The sequence below is a fragment of the Nyctibius grandis genome, chromosome 10 (genome assembly GCF_013368605.1).
Source record: "Nyctibius grandis isolate bNycGra1 chromosome 10, bNycGra1.pri, whole genome shotgun sequence".
Taxonomy (NCBI): Eukaryota; Metazoa; Chordata; class Aves; order Nyctibiiformes; family Nyctibiidae; genus Nyctibius; species Nyctibius grandis.
This window is the reverse complement of record NC_090667.1, coordinates 29,151,427-29,169,461: the sequence shown is the minus strand read 5'-3', so window position 1 is coordinate 29,169,461 and position 18,035 is coordinate 29,151,427. Positions and strand designations below refer to the sequence as shown.

The following is an 18,035-nucleotide window of genomic DNA, read 5'->3' as shown; positions in this document are numbered from 1 at the left end:
CCCGGAGATGCTAGCTGGAAGTGCACACATTTCTCCCTGGAAAAAAAATTGTTTTTCCTCTTCATACATTCCTTTACTACTTATTCTTTAATTTAGGGCAAATTGCGGAAGTAGAAAACTGAATCAGATTTGTTTCTCATTCTGTATGTTGTACAAAACTGGGTAGTCGCCATCTGCATGCACAGTAATGCCTCTTCTGAATTGTCAAATAAATCAGTAGAAATCATGTTGACAAGAACCTTGCACTGATGATTCAGTGATCCTGTTGCACTGTTAATGTTGTTTTCCAAAGACTAAAACTATTTTCCCATGAATCCAAAATTCGATTGATAGATGAAGGTAACCCTGATGTTTACAGGCATTTCTTGTAGAGGCATCTGTGACTGTTGATGCCAGACCTGGATTTGACCTGAGAGTTGGTCTATATTTATGCCTTCTGATGATCCAAAGTAGCTTTATCGTGCTCAGGTCTTCATCCTCACTTAATTTACTTGTCTGAAAACAAGTAGACTCTTACTCTCACAGCTGCAAAGGCAATAATAACAGTAAATGCAATTTTTATGTGGAGAAGGTCCACATTTCTCAGCTCCTAATACACCAAGAAAGATGAAAAGGCCAGAAAACTTGTTCTGCTGTTCAAATGACAAGATTATGGATATTTTCTAAAATTATTACAAGAGAGGCCTGGGATTCACATGTAATATTTAAAGCACATCCAACATACTTTAGGCGCTGCATTATTAATGTCAAATGAAGTATATTCTCCAAGTATTTATTTACTACTCTCCAGTGTTAAAGCTCAGAGCGGGGATTCCTTCCCTTGGCTGTAAACCCCACTGTGGCAAACATCTTGCTCTTTCTCCGGGTAATGCAACCTCCCATTTTCCCAATTCAGACTTTCTGACTTTTCATTCTCTGGGTTCTCTCCCAGTCAGAGCTGCATTTCATATGGTTAGTCAAGAGGCAACTTTGTGCATCAGCAAAGTCAGCTGGGCCAGCTCCAACACCCCTAAAATTCCCTCACTAGCATGCTTCAACAAACTCTGGCATCCCAGTACTATCACTTTATCTAGTAAAGGGTATTTTATCTCCTTGCCTTGTTTTAGTTTGTTTTCACAGCCACAGTGTCATCTTTTACCTTGTAACATAACTTCAGATACTTTTCCTGTTACCAGATTCTTTACTGCCTGCTGCAGATTTTTTCTCAACATATGGGAAAACAGTCTTCACACTTTTCTTTCCATTCCACATCCTTGACATAACGGGTGGTTTAAACAGTTTGCATATGTATACAATAGAAAGGGGAATCTGTGCTGACAGAGAGATGGATGCTTTAATCTTTGTGTTGAAACAAATTTTAGAGAAGGTTCTACATTTAAAAAAAAAATGGAGCTGATTTGAAACCCACATAGTATTAACTTATTTGTAAAGTTAACTCACAACCACTGGCAACACTGTGATCATCCTGTTCTTGCATTTCGTCCACTGATAAGGGAAAATCCAACCAAGATCACTGTGCTAGGCATGGGACTGGCAGGGGCACAGATCCCTCCATGGCAGAGGCTCCCAGCTATATGCGCTCAGACAATCCCTCAAAACACTCAAGGCAGAGGGACAGAGAAGCTCTATGGACTTACAAAGCCATACTGAAAAGAGAAGTACTGGTGCACGTGTTCAGCAAGCTGACACAGAGCACACTACATCGACTCTGCTGCATCCTAAAAAGATGTTGAATTATGAGATGGAGAATAACTCATGTCATACCACTACCCATTTGTCCAGAACAGTTTCTATTTCATGTCTCCTTTCTCTTCGCAGCAAATTTCTTGATGATAGACATACTATGAGCTGGGTTATGGCAAGTTGGCATATTCAAATAACCACGGGTCCTTGGAATAACTGCAAGGACTTTGAAGAAAGATGTACTAAAACCAGCTCTGAATGTGTTCAGGTTGTGACTGCTTCTGTAAGGGAGGACAAGTGAATAGATATTCTGATGCTGGAACTTAGATCAATAACAATTTTCACTCTAGCTGTAACAAAACTACAATCTGGATTATTCAGGCTCTATGGTTTTGTCACAGCATTCACGTGGCATATGTACCACAGTATCCTGATCAGCAGGTAGCATCTGTCTTGAGTTTTGTTCTATTTAATTTGATAAAAGTGGAGCTCATACAAAGACAACTAATTGGGGAGCTGAATACACAACCTGCCACCCACCATGTGTCATTACTGGAAATAACTCCACAAAGAAACCACATTTGGAGATGAAAACCTAAACCAGTTTTAACTCCTGATAGTATTCTCTGTTTCATTATCTCTCATTGACTTGGGATGCTTTTTATGACACACACACACCACACACATACCCCACACACAAAAGAAATTGGACCTAAAGGCATTCTGAGTAAGGGAACTTTGAAATCCCATAGCTGCCATAGTGTGGACTTTACACTGACCTCAAGAGTGGGACAGCTTGGCAGGAAGACCTGGCCAGAGCGCAGATACTCCCCCTCTGTATCATTTGGTTCTACGACACCAAGATGATTATTGGACCAAATGTTTAGTAAAAAGCTGCCACATGGCCTGATAATACACAGGGTACAAACGTTGTTTAATGTGCACAGCAATTCCCTTGCTAGGACTTCACTTCATGGGACCAAAGAGAGACATGACACTGGGACAGGGGCAGATAAATAAAGACATAAAGGACCTGGTGGCTACAGTGTCACCTCTCTTTAGCTTCCTGGAGAATGACAGAGGAAGAGCCTTACGGTTGTCAGGAAAACTCACTGCCCAAAGCCAACTTTCTTTGAAACTGTTGGGGAAAGTGTTGGCCACCCTTGTCCTCTCTCCTTGGCAACGACAGACACTCCTCTCAGACGTCTGCAGGGAAATGCATGACTAGGTAGGTTTCACTATAAGGAAATATGAGGTCTTTACAGTACTCCTGACAGAAGCAAAGGAAAAAATAAGTCCGTATCTGTCTTTTCCAAGACGCCTCTGCACAAGAGCATATCTACGTACACTCATGTCACCTTCAGTGTGATGCTCATCGCACTCATTCAGGGCATAGCAGTTCAGACAGACAGACTACCAGAGGCATTTAGCCTACCATAGTCAATACATCTCTGGTTTTAAAGTAGTCAGCCACTACTCTGTTCACCCATCCTGACTTTGAGAGCATCACTCACCCAGGCACCCCTGACGTCCTACTTATTTTGTAGCTGTAATTCAGGTCCGGTTCCAGTTCACTCTCTTTTGCCCATATCAATTCATCTCAACAGTTCTGTCTTCACACAGTGTTAAAGAAACTCTCAATGTGATATTTCCCTTTGTTTGTGTTTTTAAATGGGATCAGTTTGGCAGTTTCAGATAGATGCTTCATTTTATTGTCACCTGGAGAATACCACAGCATCTCTCCCTCTCCTGATTTACATATAACAATATGGGATAAATGGAAATATGAAATTTTTATTTTACAGGCACTGTCACTAAAAAGTCTTCAGAAGCTTTTAGAAGAATAACATGTCACCTATTTTTTTGGTCTTATTTCACAAATACAGAGCTACAAGCTATAGTTGAAGTCACTGCAAAAGGATATATTTTTCTCTGCAGAGATTTGTTTCACTGAGGACCAACCCCCATGGCCTTCCATGCCTTGATTCATCATTGACATATTGTTGCAGATCTGGACCCCAAAAACCACCAGAATTACTCAAAAAAGGGCATTCAATATTTAGAGAACTATGTCCTTGACTTTCTATTGCCCACTCAAATCCTTGTAACTTCGTGTTTAGACCATACTTAGATGTCATATCAATTTTAATAAAGAACTTCATAAGAATTCAAAAGGTCTACATCTTTTTTCACTGTTACCATTGAAATCCTTGAATGATCTGCTATCAAAAGAGACTAGTTAAGCTGGATTTTCCATTCTTCACATTACTTAGATACTTGCTCCTGTCATTTTGTCTCTCAGTAGTTTCCATAACTCTTAACATATCTTCTTGCTCATTTAACGCAATTAGAATTCAACAAGAGTCTCATAAACCAAGACAATAAAATCACATCTCACTGTAACTTTTAAGCTGTTGCAGAAGCTCAAATTCTTTCCGAAATCCTTTCTTTTTCTCCAATTAACTATGATATATTTAGTGCTTATTTTCAAACATTAAATGCTTCAGTTCAAAAGTGCACTAAGCAAATAAGTAATGTTCAAGGCTTTTTAGCATCACTCAAAGGAAATCCTAAGAACCTGTGACATGTTATTTTTCAGTAGGAAGAAAAACAGACAATTGTAGATAATTTAAGTCAAACTACTTTGTAGATTTTGAACACCACAATTCTAATTTTATAGCCATAATTTTCACTTTATAACATACTTTCCAGAAGCAAAATGAAAATTTTAAGAGTTTTGAATATATGTGGGTGTGAAAATGTCATCAAGGGAAACATGACTTTTTTACTGATTTCTAGATGATATACTCACATTTCAAAGAGCTGGATTTTTCCATCACCTTGCTTTCACCAAGCAGCTGAAAGCATGACATAAAAAGAAATGGGACAGTGTAGCTCTATGATCAAGTAAATGATGTGGAAATATGCAAGTTCATAAATGAACATGATTATCTTGCAGTTAGTTGGAGTTGGGCACAGAGGAAAGCAGACATTCATCATGCTGACCATTGTGAAAATCCAGTGTGACCAATGGCCTTTAATGTTGTGTGGGAAAGTGTTTTCAGAAGCTTCTGATGCCTTTTCTTTTCAATATGTTCAGAAACTTTCTGATGTAACATTTTTTTTAATTGGCAAATGTCAGTTATGCAATCTGAAACAGTTCACAAGAAGGGGTTAGTTTCAATATATTTCCCTCCACACGCTTCTGACTCACACAAAATACCGAAATTAGCAAACATCTTGTTTGCCAAGAAGTTTCATTTCCTGGTCTAATAGACTGTCAGTATTTTCAAAATGATTGAAATGAGGATCTTAAGTGATATAGCATGAGATGTTCAGTCACACTGTATTTTTCCTTTTCCAATTTCATCCTACTTCAAAATTATTATTTCTAAAAATTTTACAAACCACTGCAGACTAGGAAACCCACTCAGGTGCAGTATCAGGTACTCCTGCTTCCAGCCAGGAGTTCCCACAGGGAGAGATGTGCCTGCTTCTGCAACGCACACTCATTTAGAACTGAGTATGAACTGCTTGATCCTTTTTCTCCCACTTTGGAACATGTTGGTTATTTAGCACTGGACATTCAGGTTCTTCTGGGTACTTTTCACCCATGTAAGTATAGTTCAGAGCTCAGGCATCAGGGAACACAGTTAGATTATCAACATTATATTCTGCCCAGGATTTAATAGATATAACTATAATGGACTCAGACGGATATAACTTTGATCTGAAAAGGGACAGGATGAACAGCAAGTGACTGTACAAACTTCAGGTGAAGTTTATAACCACTTTAACATCCTTGATAAGTCCGTGCCTGTGCTACATTCGCTAATCTGCATCTCTTAGCAGTGTTAGCTCTGACCTCCTAGAAACAGTCTTATATGTATTGTGCACCTGTGAGCCAAAGACATTTTACAGCAGCACAAAGTGTAGCTGTAGCCCATGGTAGAAGTATTTCTGCTGGGAGGACTAGAGATGGAGCAAGAGATACCACATATCTATGAACACCCTGAAAGGACCTCTCACATTTGTATCATTTTATAATCCCTTACGCTGCTCTCTGTGGAAAGGGGATAACTTCTAGGAAACCCCAGGAGATTCTGATGACCATTAGCAACTCTATAGAAGGGGAAGAAGTTCAGCTAGCAGCTTTTTACCAAAACTAAACAACAGATATTGTAAGTGACCTGGAATTCCAGCTTGTCTTTATGAGGACAAAGCCACAGAACCATGCCTGTTCTGCCTTCCGCCCACCTACAACCTTTCCTGGGACTTTGTAATCAAAGGAAGCCGAAATGTACTTTCCCCTACTAGGAGCAAAATTGGAAAAGGTTGCACTTTACAGAGCATATTTTCTGTTCAGTTTGTTCTTTACATGCAGGCTGGAGTCCTATTTGGTGAGGACTGAGAGTGGCATCTCACTAGACATGCTCACCAGAACAGATGTTGTTTTTGGGCTGGAGGAGGGAGCAGGGAGTTGGAGGCTCCTGCTAACAGATTTTAGAGCAACCCCAAGCCTGCTCTAACCCATGCCCAGGAAATGGTACCAATGCTCTCAGCCCCATACTGACTTTAGGGAAGGCTGAACACGGCAGTAAAGAAGTACATGGCTTAGGAGATTGCACAGGGCAAATCGCAGGAGACGGCTTGGCTGAGTCCAAATGGAGCATGCTAGTAGCATTATTCGAGTATTAATAAGAGCTGCCGGAAATTTGGAAGAGCCAGCCAACTTGAAAAATGCCCTCTGCATCTGCCCTTTTGTAACCATGTGGCCAACACATACTCTGTCTATGCCAGGAGCAGTATTCCCTCTCTGCAAGGCATTACAGTTGGCACGAATGCCTACCTGGATCACTGCCGGTACCTGGCAAGCATGCTGCAGAGAGCAGTTGTTCTCCAGTCCCTAACTTCATCACATTCACTGAAAGCCCTCCAACACTGCCAGTGCATGGCCTGGGGGAAGAGGGGAAGTGGTTTATTGTTCCCTCTTCTCTGTACTGAACAACACAGGGAACTGGGGAGTTCTTACTATTTTGACAGCACTCATGGCTAGAGATGGAAATATACAAGCGTAAATAAAACGCTTCTGAGAATTTAGCCCCTCACTGTCTACTGCATTTGTCTTCTACATCTGGTTGCAATGATAAAGTTAGCTAAGTAGGAGCCATCAACTCTTTCGATGGATTAGCCCATGGATGCCGCACCAAAGGCATGTGTACATCTTTTCAGTTCAGTCAATATGTTCAAACTACTGTTAAACCAGCTGCCTCAGGGAGCAAAAATGTGGTAGTCAGAAAAGCATGCATCTCTCCTCATGCTAGGCATCTCAGCAGATCTGTTGCTGGGCTTGTTAAATGAACCCTATTGTTAGGGACTGCAGTAGTGCCAACACTCAGGCTAGGTAGTTTAAAGCTACCTTAGATATCTTCATAAGATCTGTGTGTTCATGGCAGTGTAGACATAACCTGAGATTACACGCTGATTACTGCCAGAAGGAGGGAGAGAAGCATACTATAGCAATAGAAACATACTATCAGTCAAGTCTGTTAGTCTACCATCCATTATCATTGTCATTAACTTACTTTAGTGCAGTCATGTCAACTGTTCTTCAGTTTCAGCTCCACCCTACCTGACATCCTACAGTCACAGTGGAGGAGACCTCCATTGCCCCAGAAAGTTTGTAAGTGAAGTGTATCAGACAGGCAAAAAGAGGACAGGGGGAATTGTTGGACATCATTGGCAACTGGCAGTGGAGGACAGAAAGTGCCAAAGAGGCAGGAATGAATGTAGATCTCCTGAATCTTAGGCATAAAACCATTCTTTCTGTCAGCTCCTTACCTGTGAACACTGCATGTTGGACTAATGACCCTACATACTAGACTACAGAAAAAGTAGAGAATGCAGCAGATTTGGAACTGAAAGCTCCAGGATGAGCTTCTCTCATCTATATCTCTTTTCTTGATGCATAACCACAAGTGTGTCCATATGCATTCATCACGTGTACCACAACTTCTGCTGAATGACTAGGTTTTTTCAAAGAGAAAGTTGTACAACAAGGAACTTTTCCACTTAAAAGTATTCTGCTCCAACGAATCACGGTTGTCATTACAAAGTTATTTATCATATTTTTCCAGAAGACTGTTTCATTTAGTGATGTGGAATGTAAGGATAATTGTGGGGAATAAATAACCATGCAAGCCATAGGATTGAAAATCCACAAAGATTTCAGAACATATGAAAAGAAATGTATTTTTAAAAATCCCAGACAAGCAAAATAAAAGATTCAGATTAAATTCTCATAGCTGTAGGGCTTTTGCTTGCTATTCATGAGAGCTATGGAATTCGCTTCTACTTGACATCAGAAATGCAGATTCAGTGAATTCATTTAAGACAAAATGGAAATCTTATCTTTTTAGGCTGGCTTTTCCAGCCTTAAATGCAGCTCAGTCTTAAAGCTCCGAGATATTATTTTACGTAAAGCTATTTGAGATCCTTTGCGTTTTCTGCACTATATATATTCAGTTTTATTATATTTAGTTCTTGTGCAAGAAAATACAAAGTAAAATAGTTGAAAGATGACAAAATGGATAACGGGAAAAGCAAAGTAGTCATTTGCTAATGCAAAAGGATAAATACAACAGAAATGGAAGAAGACCTCTAAACCACGTTCTTCCATATGAAGAAATATTTAGTGACTGAATGAATATGCCATAAAGATTTCTATATCCTATTTCTTCAGCTGCCACACATAGCTGTGTGAGTATGGAGACAAATTACAAATTGTACTACTCCACCATATCCCCATTTCCACCTGCCCACACCACAGCACTTCCCAATGTTTCTCTTTCTTCTTCCTTAAATGTGAAAACTCCATCTATTCTCTCTTCATACTCAGTCCACACCATCTGCTTACGGACTACTGCACAAGCAGCCTGCCAACCAGGCAGAGCAAATGGGCCTGCTCCAGCGTCTTGGTAAGGTAGGGAATACACGTGTCTCCTTAGCCAGCAAGTCAGGAGGACAGAAGAGCAAATGTTTTTGCTCAGTTGCCAAAAGGCTAAAGAATTGCTGAACCCTAATGGATAGCTTCATCATACTGAACCAAAATCAACTTAGTGTCAACAGAGGCAAATTTCAACCTAACAATCTTTTCTGAAGTTTCAGTAACTTCATAAACCCATAGGCAACCAGTACCCTTTTGCTTTTTTTAAAGGTGAATTTTGTTGAATCACAAACTGCTGCTTTAAATGTTATGATCAAGTATTGACTTCTCTAATATTTTGCACTGCACCAACACATGACCCTGACAAGATTCATTATGTCAGCTCTTGGGAAATATCTGGGAGTGAATAAGGCCAAAAAAGGGAGAAATCTGTTTCTAATTTGACTCAGGTGATCACAGACTTTAAATATCAAAGGTGCTTTCAGTGAAATCTGTAATAAGAACTCAGATGTTCTTGCGTACTTCAGTTGTCAAGGGCTTGTGTCATTCCTTCTTATAATTACCCTCTCACTCATTCAGGAGATATAGCTAAGTATTTCTGCACTCCTAAGTGACAAAGCTTTAGTTCAACTTCTGCCTTTAGTTCAGTAACGAGAGTGGCTGCTGCTGCCCAACGTCTATATGGTCTCTCATTTCTTGTTTATCCCTCACTCCGGCCCCACGTACACTATCAGCTACAGAGATCAATTCAGAGTGCCCCTTCGGTGTGTTTGTTAGGAGTGTGGTGCAAACAGCAACCTAAAAGACTGATGCACCCACCTGCCTGTGTAACAAGGATTTGTGCTGTCACACTCATCATATGTTCTACCAGGCTGAATGAGCAGAACTCATTTTCTAGGGAAAAATGGGATTTCAGCTAAATGTTTTTCAGCTTTCTGGGAGAAATTTTCGTTACTAAAAATAGTTTTGCCCCAACCTGACAGATGCAGGCTGAAACAAGAGTCATTTGTCCCGCCTTCACCATTCTTCCCCATGGGCGTAAGGACTGAGGAGGGCATGTTTCCCAGGAGGCACACATGCATCACTGACTGCTGTGGTGAAGAGAGAAGGACCAGGTTCAGCCTCCTGCTATCCATTATGTTTCCAGGATCAGCTATATCACGCCTTTACCATCAACGAGTAAGCAGACGTGCACCATGCAGCGTAGCCAGAACAACTTGCTGGCAGCCTGTTTGCCCTCACTGCCCATTTCCCCTCCTCCTAATTTCAGGGAAAACTGCTGCACAAAAAAACAAACAAAAAAAAATCAGATGAGCATTTTCACAATGCTACACCCTGTAATTAAAGATTCCTGAACTATAAATGGCACCTACACTCCTGTGCAACATACAGGGTGGTCTAGGTGCACGCTGTCATGTCAGCTATATCTATAGGTAGCATGCCATGTGACATCAGATGGATCATTGTCCTTTTGCTAAAATAAGAAGCTATAATAGCTGCTGACAAGTTATTTACATTACACTCCATGCTTTCTCTTTTGTAAAAACATTTCCTTTGTGTCTGCATTTGCAACACTCCATCAGTTCCTATCAGTTCCCTCTAAGGGTGCAGGACTACTCAACAGGCTGCTCTGCCACTAAGAAATAACAGCACTGGGAGTCTTAAATTGTAAAAAAGGCATGTTTTCTACATGGAGACTTTGAACTTGCAGAAATGAAGTCTGAAAATGATAGTGGGACTAGTAATAATCAAAAAGCTAAAGTCTTTGCTAGGATAAAACGACATTGTTCTAGTTGCTTTATTTTAATCAGCCTACTCTAGCAAGGAATTTGGCTTATAATTTGTATTTTAAAAACCCAACATCTTCTGATATTTATAATTGATTTTGGTACAGAATCATCAAAGAAATGCAGAACAAAAATTGAACAACTTCCGTAAAAAACATTAGCAGAGCTAAATTATATAATGAATATGAAAAAAAGCATAGCACACAGGCAACAGAAAATGAAAGGCAGATGGGTACACTAAGAGGAGAGATCAAGGTGCAAAAATACGAATTCAAATATTCTAAACATGACTTAAATATTCATCAACTTGTTCTTCTGTATTTTACAGTTCATTCGTCTGTGACTGAAGGGTCACATGATAGCAGGCATGAATTGAGTTAGGAAACTCATCTTTTCCAGCTTTAGACTCAGCTTTGCATGAGAATAGGTAAATATTATTTCCTCTTTTCTTGGGTTTCCCAAGCTACGCAACAGAAATAATGATAATAATCTTCCTTTTTAAGATGCTTTGAGATCTGTGATGAAAAAGTGCTCTGTCAGAGTTTATGTAAGATGATGTTGCAGGCAACTTTCTCCTTATTTGACTCCGTTTTTCTTTTTACAGGCACACTGTCAATGTATGTTAGGTACCCTTTTGAAACTCATGTTTCTTTTAAATGACCCCAGGTCTCTTTAAGCTCTGTGTCCTTTCGTTCAGTCCCTCTGTGAGTACCCTTTGCACAGGTAACCACTGGGCATGTTCCTATGCAGTCACACTGTCGCTGGCTGCTATTGAACTGACCAGGCTCTTTATGACGGCCATCTTCACACACTTGCTTGAGGGCAAGCCTTACATTTTGATCTGTGAGAATGACCTGAGTTGTGCCATCAGACAGGGAAATGTTATTTGGTTTGTGATTCAGATTTAGTTTCGGATTAGCTGGAAGACAGACTCTGCCAGAGCTGGAACCAGACTGTTTTTAAAGCAACCCAGTTCTGACAATACATTCTTTTTAAGCCAGGTAAACATCCTTCAGATTTGCTGGAGTCTATGTACAACCTTTCCGCATTTGCATGGGTCTGAAACATAGTAAAACTCATTCCCATTGGCATGCTCCAGTCTAGACTACCTTCTGTTCTTGGCACACATAACAACTATTTTCACTGCATCCTTGTCAGCTTGTTCTTTCAGGAAATGCGTTCTATTTTCCATTAAGTCCTTTTTGCATAAACTAATTCTTACACCAAGTAGTCTGCCAGGCTTTCCTTATCCTTGAGTGACCTTTGGTGGGTTAGTCTGGCTAATGCCTTGCTTATCGGTTCCATACTCACAATCCTGTGCTATCCTTTTTGAGGGCAGTGCTTTCCAGGAAGCAGAGAGACAGCACTACAAGGAGCCACTTCACTCAACTAGTATCGAGATGAGATCTACGCAGTGTCAAAATCTTCGGGTTTGATCTTAATAAGAAGCTGCTTGCATATTTCTGTCCAGGTACAACACTTCAGTTTTTAAGTCAGCTTCTCAGCCCCCGCTGTGGATGGGAAGGACAGAACGCGGTGCTTGGGCACAGGTCTGCTCAGAGCGAGGACCTGCACACCTCGCTGTGCCAAAACACCGTTGTTCACACAGGGCTGTGAAGGCTCTGTGGCACTGTTCAGTACAAGAAAAGTTGTCTGAATCCAGCCCTTAGGAAGTGCATGCCAAACTTAAAAGCCCTGTTGTTTTGATGAATTAACTGGAATCCTGATTGCTTTAAATGAAGACCACACAGAATTTTTCCTTCTGCCAAGAAGCAGCAGTAAGTTCATAGCACTGTAGAATCTAAAAGATTTTTTTGCCTGGCACCTTGTGTCACATACAGCCTTGTGAATTTTATCCAGCTATTCACGTACTGAGCCCATTACTATAACTATGACGAAGGGTTAATGTCTCAGGCTAGCAACAGGCACTTCCAGGGTGTGTGTATTGTTTTGAAATAAAAACAACACAAAGACATCTAAAAGAATGTAAATTATATCACTGCTGAGAATCCGAAAAGTGATGATTCCTTGTCTTTGATCTGACTTGTTGTGTATTATTATATTTCTGAACTGACAGAAAAGATGTTCATTTCAAGGCACCAAAATGTCTGAACTATTTAGGAATTGTCGCCTTGAATCAATTCTGGTTTCATATACTGCGTCTTCACAGGTATTATTTCTTCCAAATCAATTCCATTTCTAAACTAATTGTTTAAAAGCCATGACTTCATTCCCATGTTAAGGAAATATCTATGGCATTCACAGTTAAAACAAAAATATTTACAGTAGGATACACAATTTACACAACGGTATTGACAAGAGTAAAAGTTTCCAAAGGCAGATCTTTCGCCTTTGCACATACACAAACCAGCTTTTTAAAGGCTGAAGGGCCTATGTTAGAAAAACATACAGTACCTACTTCAACAAGAGAATCAGACATCATTTATAATTCATGTAAGTATATTGAAGTTTTCCACTGCCATCCAAGAAAGATGGTTTCAAATCTATGGAGTGCAATAAGCCAATATTCTGTGTAGCAACTTCCATATATCTCACATAGATTTTACTCAGGAGATCATTTCTGTTCTGAGATCTTCACATCTACAATGTGATACATTCAAAACCATCACTTTCTCTGCGTATCTATCAGAGTTAATTTGTCAGTTTGTACCCCATGTTATTTTCATAAATGCTTTAGGGACACGGATTTGTTGAACAGGTAGAAGATAGAGTTAAATGTAATCCAAGAGTAATCAGAAGCAAGAGGAATAGTTCTCTCAATATTACAACCATTTTTTTCCATATCCAATATAAAAACCAAAGAGAAATGAATGATAGCTCTGGTCAGTTCCTCCTGCATTGATGGGCTGATGCAAAACTGCTGCGTATAATTCAGCTGTTTCCTACAACCACACAATTTAAAAGCCCAACAAGTGAGCTGCTGAGCTAAGACAAGTTCATTACAGTTCAACCACAAACAGTTCAGTTCTACTCAAAGACAGACTTAGATCGTATTTGCCAGTATGAGAAATTTGCACTATGACTGCCTGCAAGGCATCTAACCTATCCAAGACATCTTTGGATCACAAGAGCAATTCCATTTTCAGCTCTTTCTCTTAATTCTCCAAAGCACGTAGTCTCTTAAATAATCCTCTGAAATTTTAGGACTTATATTAAATGATTGTGTCTAATGTATAAAATCCAGTTTTACACTTTGGTAAAAACTCCCAGAGAATTTGATTTCTAATAAAAATTTCCTCCATCTCTGCAGCTGGTGATAGTATTTAGCACAGACAAGAAAAGGCTCGATACTGTATAATGCATCACAAATGACTTTACTGGCTTAAAATGGCTTTGTTCTGCTCTTGATTAATTTGTGAAGCAGTTTATTTCAGATATTGAAGCTGCTTGTTCTGCATGATTATTATAACTAAACAGAAGCAAGTATCCATTATTACCCAAAAATAATGAATGCAGAAGAGGCCGCCACTTGGGACCCAAGGAGGTGACATTAGTGTTCAACATCTCGAAAACAGCAGCATATCAAATTATTGATGCAAAGCATTTGACGACTGTCTTTAAGAGGCAGGGACATAGGCTGTCTAGACATGATCAGATATCAAAGTCGACAAGTTTTGCAATCTGATCATTTTGTTTCCCTTTTACTAAGGTAAAGAGGCGCCTGTCAGTATTTGACAGGCTGCAGACAAAATGATTATAACAATAACTGCTCTCTGTAGCACTATTATACTCTGAATAACTTTGTTGGAGGAACGCTGTTGCAGTTTGTTTATTTGTTTGTTTGGTGGTTTGGTTGGTTTTTATCTCTGACGGAGGGTAACGTCTGTACGTTCTGTGACCCTTTGTTACAGTTCCCATTAGATAGGGATTTAGATACAGATCCCAGATTGATCTCGAACCACAGTGGAGAGACTAAGTGGCAACATCTGTAGAAGCTGAATTGGAATAAATTCCAGATCAGACAAGTTGTTCTTTTTTGAATTGGACTTAGTGGGTAAAATCTGACTTAACTCTTTGCATGCACTAGAAAATTTCTGCAAGCTTCTCATCTCCTGATTGTTTAACAGGCTGCAGGCACAATGTTTATAACAATAACTGCTCTTTTTAGCAGCAGCCTATGATAATAGATTTCCAAGGGGTACACTATATATTTAACATATGCCAACAGCAATTTTAGGAATTGCTGTGTGCTTGTTTTATAATTCTAATTCAACATATCTGTCAATGTTGCTTTTTTCCCCCAGACTGCATGATTGTGCTTTTGTCAACAGAAAATGGCAATATTTTCCTCTAAGGGAAAACTGAAGGTCAAACGAAAGTTGAGATAGATAGAAAGCACATGGTAGTAGACACTATGATTAGGGCATTTGGTTTAGTCTTTTCTTTGTACCAGACTGTGTGGGCAGCCCCTGCTAAAGTATACACAAGAACAAATTCCCAACTCAGGATTAGTGGTTGATTTGATTTAGACAATGATGCTGATGTCATTTGGGTGAGTACCTACAAGAAAAATAGGATAAGACAGATACTTCATGGGAGATTAAGTGATTCAATGTGAAATGTCACAATGGTAGTTTAAAGAATTAGAATGTGTTCTGATTCCTGAAACTGAAACTGTCAAAACCATACTCTATAATTTTATTTTATATTGTCATCTCCAAGCTTTCAAGTGTCTCTTAAGTAGTAACATCATGTGATGTTGCATTATGACATTTAGGCCTCTGGGTTAGAATACCAAGTTTGCATCAAGTCATGCTGTCTCATACCCTGATGTTAAGTCACATGCAGAGAGTTTCAAAGGCTTTAAAACCAGACTGTGCCCAACTGCTATTCATCATCACTAGGAACTGGATTTTTAGCTCACACCTCTTTGAAGGCTCATCATCACACTAGTGAATCAGTTTCCATATTGCAAAAATAATACTGCTGCCTGTTATCAAGAGGATTTTAGACAACTGGACAGTAACCATTGTTCATTGCAGCCAGTGCAAACTTCTAGCAGAAAATCAGAAAACTAATAGGGATAGGTTTGTCGTAGCTCACCTATAAAAAGTGTTTCCCATTTCTTGGCTTCAGAAGACTTTGGGGGTTAACAAGAGAGTTTTTGCTTTGCTTTGCAAAGTCAGTATCCTGTGGTGTTGAGCATTAGATGCACACACAGTAGGAAAATGTTCTTGTCCTTACAAAGTTAACTACATAGATAGATCAGAAAACATCTTATTGTCCCATTTCAGAGCAAGGAAATCAAGGCCATTGTCTGAAAACTGCAGCAGAAGCAGGAAGTAAATCCAGTTCTCCTAAATATGCACAAATCATCTTTCTTTGCATGAAGTCAGTGAAGGAAAGACAGGGAAAAGCTGTGAAGACTGCAATTATTTAGGAAACTGGGGTAGCATTGAGGACAAGGAATGGGTGTCCTGTCAGTAATCTTATCATTCAGGCCAAAGGCCAGCTGCTCCAAGGGCTGCATCCCCTAAACACCACGGGTGGTTCTTTGGATCAGAGCTGAAGCCTGTTGCTTGCAGTCTGAAATACAAGGTGGTCAGCACTGTGTGCTGCGGGTGAACTGAGTTCTTAAACCTCCATGGTTGTCATTTCTCCTATACAGAGAATCCATACAGACATTTAGGTGCTTAAAGGTGCACTGGGCTGCGTCTGATCCAGAACAGTAGTGAATCCCCGACTTGTCCACAGGTACTGCATCATGGCCTGGCTCACACAGAAGCACAGATGTCAAATGTGTTCCAGACCCTGCTGGGACTTAAGAGTTTGAAGCAACAAACCACGTAAGTGATGGGAAGGTTCAGGGAACCAAACTGAATCTTGTCCCAAGTAATGCCCCAGCCACACAGCCTGCAGACACAGGGGCTACAGCACCAACTGCCTCGGTCCACTGCTCTGCTCCCACCGTGCCAAATAACCCCCTCTAATGCAGACATGGCTATAGACACCCGCACGGTCCATAAAAATATGTAAACCAGGGAGGGATGAAAAACAAACTCTTATGAATCTTGGTGTGTTTGTACATTTTATTAAGCTTTTGTCAGCACATCTGAACTCCCAAATGCTTTCAAACTCTGCCCCTCAAAGTACAGTGCTGTGTGACCAGCCTTTAGGTAGCTGGGATTCCTACTTAACCAAAGGTCACCCATGTCAGTTCCTGATCTACTTCTGCCCTTCTTACTCCACAGCCTCAGTTCACTAAGGATTTCCAGTACCTCCTGAACTCTTGATCTGTATTATGAATAATGACAGGTAAGCAGATAACATTACCAGGCTGCCCTACATCCATCTCCAGAATCTAGTGAACTTTTGCTTATGTCAGTAGAAACACTTAATGGAAAAAGAGCCTTTGTCCCTGTGGAAGTCTTAAACTATTAAACCCTTTTTCTAAAAAATGCGTGTCTAACCCCAAATGGGAGGGTTTATCATACAAAGTTTACAAAACAAATGAGTCATTACTTAAAAAGTTAGTTGATAACATTGCACACAACTGACCAGAAATGTCAATTCCTAGGGAGAAGGGGCGCAGGATACTTTATGTAATCGTAACCGTTGCTCAGGGGCACTTATGTTGGAGTCTTTCTGACAACATCTACGACACTCTAATTGAACTGCCTGGGCATAGAGGAATTGCTTCTTGCTACTGCAAAATAGCTAGCAGAATTACAAAAATGGTGTATCAGAAAAATCTAGTGTATTTTCAAGCTTTTGAAATGTCACACTCCTGGGCACCAATTTATCTGAGTTACATTGCAACATTACAAATAGCCAGCAAGTCTTACAGGGCCATTTTTCACAATAAAAATACTTTCCTAACTGCTGTTTTAGTTCAGTAATGATTGTATAGATCTGTTTATTATGCATTTATATTTTTCCCTAAATAATACCTTACTGTCGGCAACGTACTGAAACAGAGGGAAGTGTGTAATATTAATGAGGCCAACCACTTGCTTCAGTGTAAAAATATTTTTGACTTCAGGGGGAAAAAAGAAAGAGGAAAAAAAACCCAATAAGAAATCCATAAAGAAAACAAAGAAATCCTTCAGCTATTTTTCTAATTTAATATCACTTCCACTTCTATCTATCTGTTGTCTTCAAGATAATGGCCATTATGATCATCATGAAAAGATTACATTGATTGCAGAGTGCCAGGGAAGCTATATTAAAGGTCAATAACAAAAAGTGGTATAACTCTCTGCTGGAGCTATGATTCAGCCTCTTGAGACCACTTCTTAAGATATTTCCATTGTTTTCTGTTGTATGTAGAAGCACAGATAAGCTGCCACTTTTAGAAAATCATAGGCAAAACCACAGGGAATCCAGCTTCTAAATGCTTTAATGTACCTGTGTTGTATATAGCATTAAAGAAACTATTAGGCATGGAAGTCCTAGTTCTTGGAAACTTCCTTCATTAGCCCTAAGATAGCTGTTCTCACTGATTTATGGTCTGCACCTGGCTAGGTTAGCTGCCTGTAAGGGCTGAACTTGGGATTCCTAGCCCAAATGCATAAGCTGTAATGGTAGAGCAAAAATATGTTGCTATATATCTGGCTAATCCTCAGCTCCCTGTGGCTTATGCATCTCTCGGAGGCATG

At 39.9% G+C, this 18,035-nt stretch overlaps 1 protein-coding gene across 1 annotated transcript in view; it reads right to left on the bottom strand.

The window, feature by feature from the left end:
• Positions 1-18,035, bottom strand: part of TAFA1 (TAFA chemokine like family member 1) — a 328,857-nt gene that overhangs the window by 278,260 nt on the left and 32,562 nt on the right. The gene's annotated exons all lie outside the window — the stretch shown is intronic.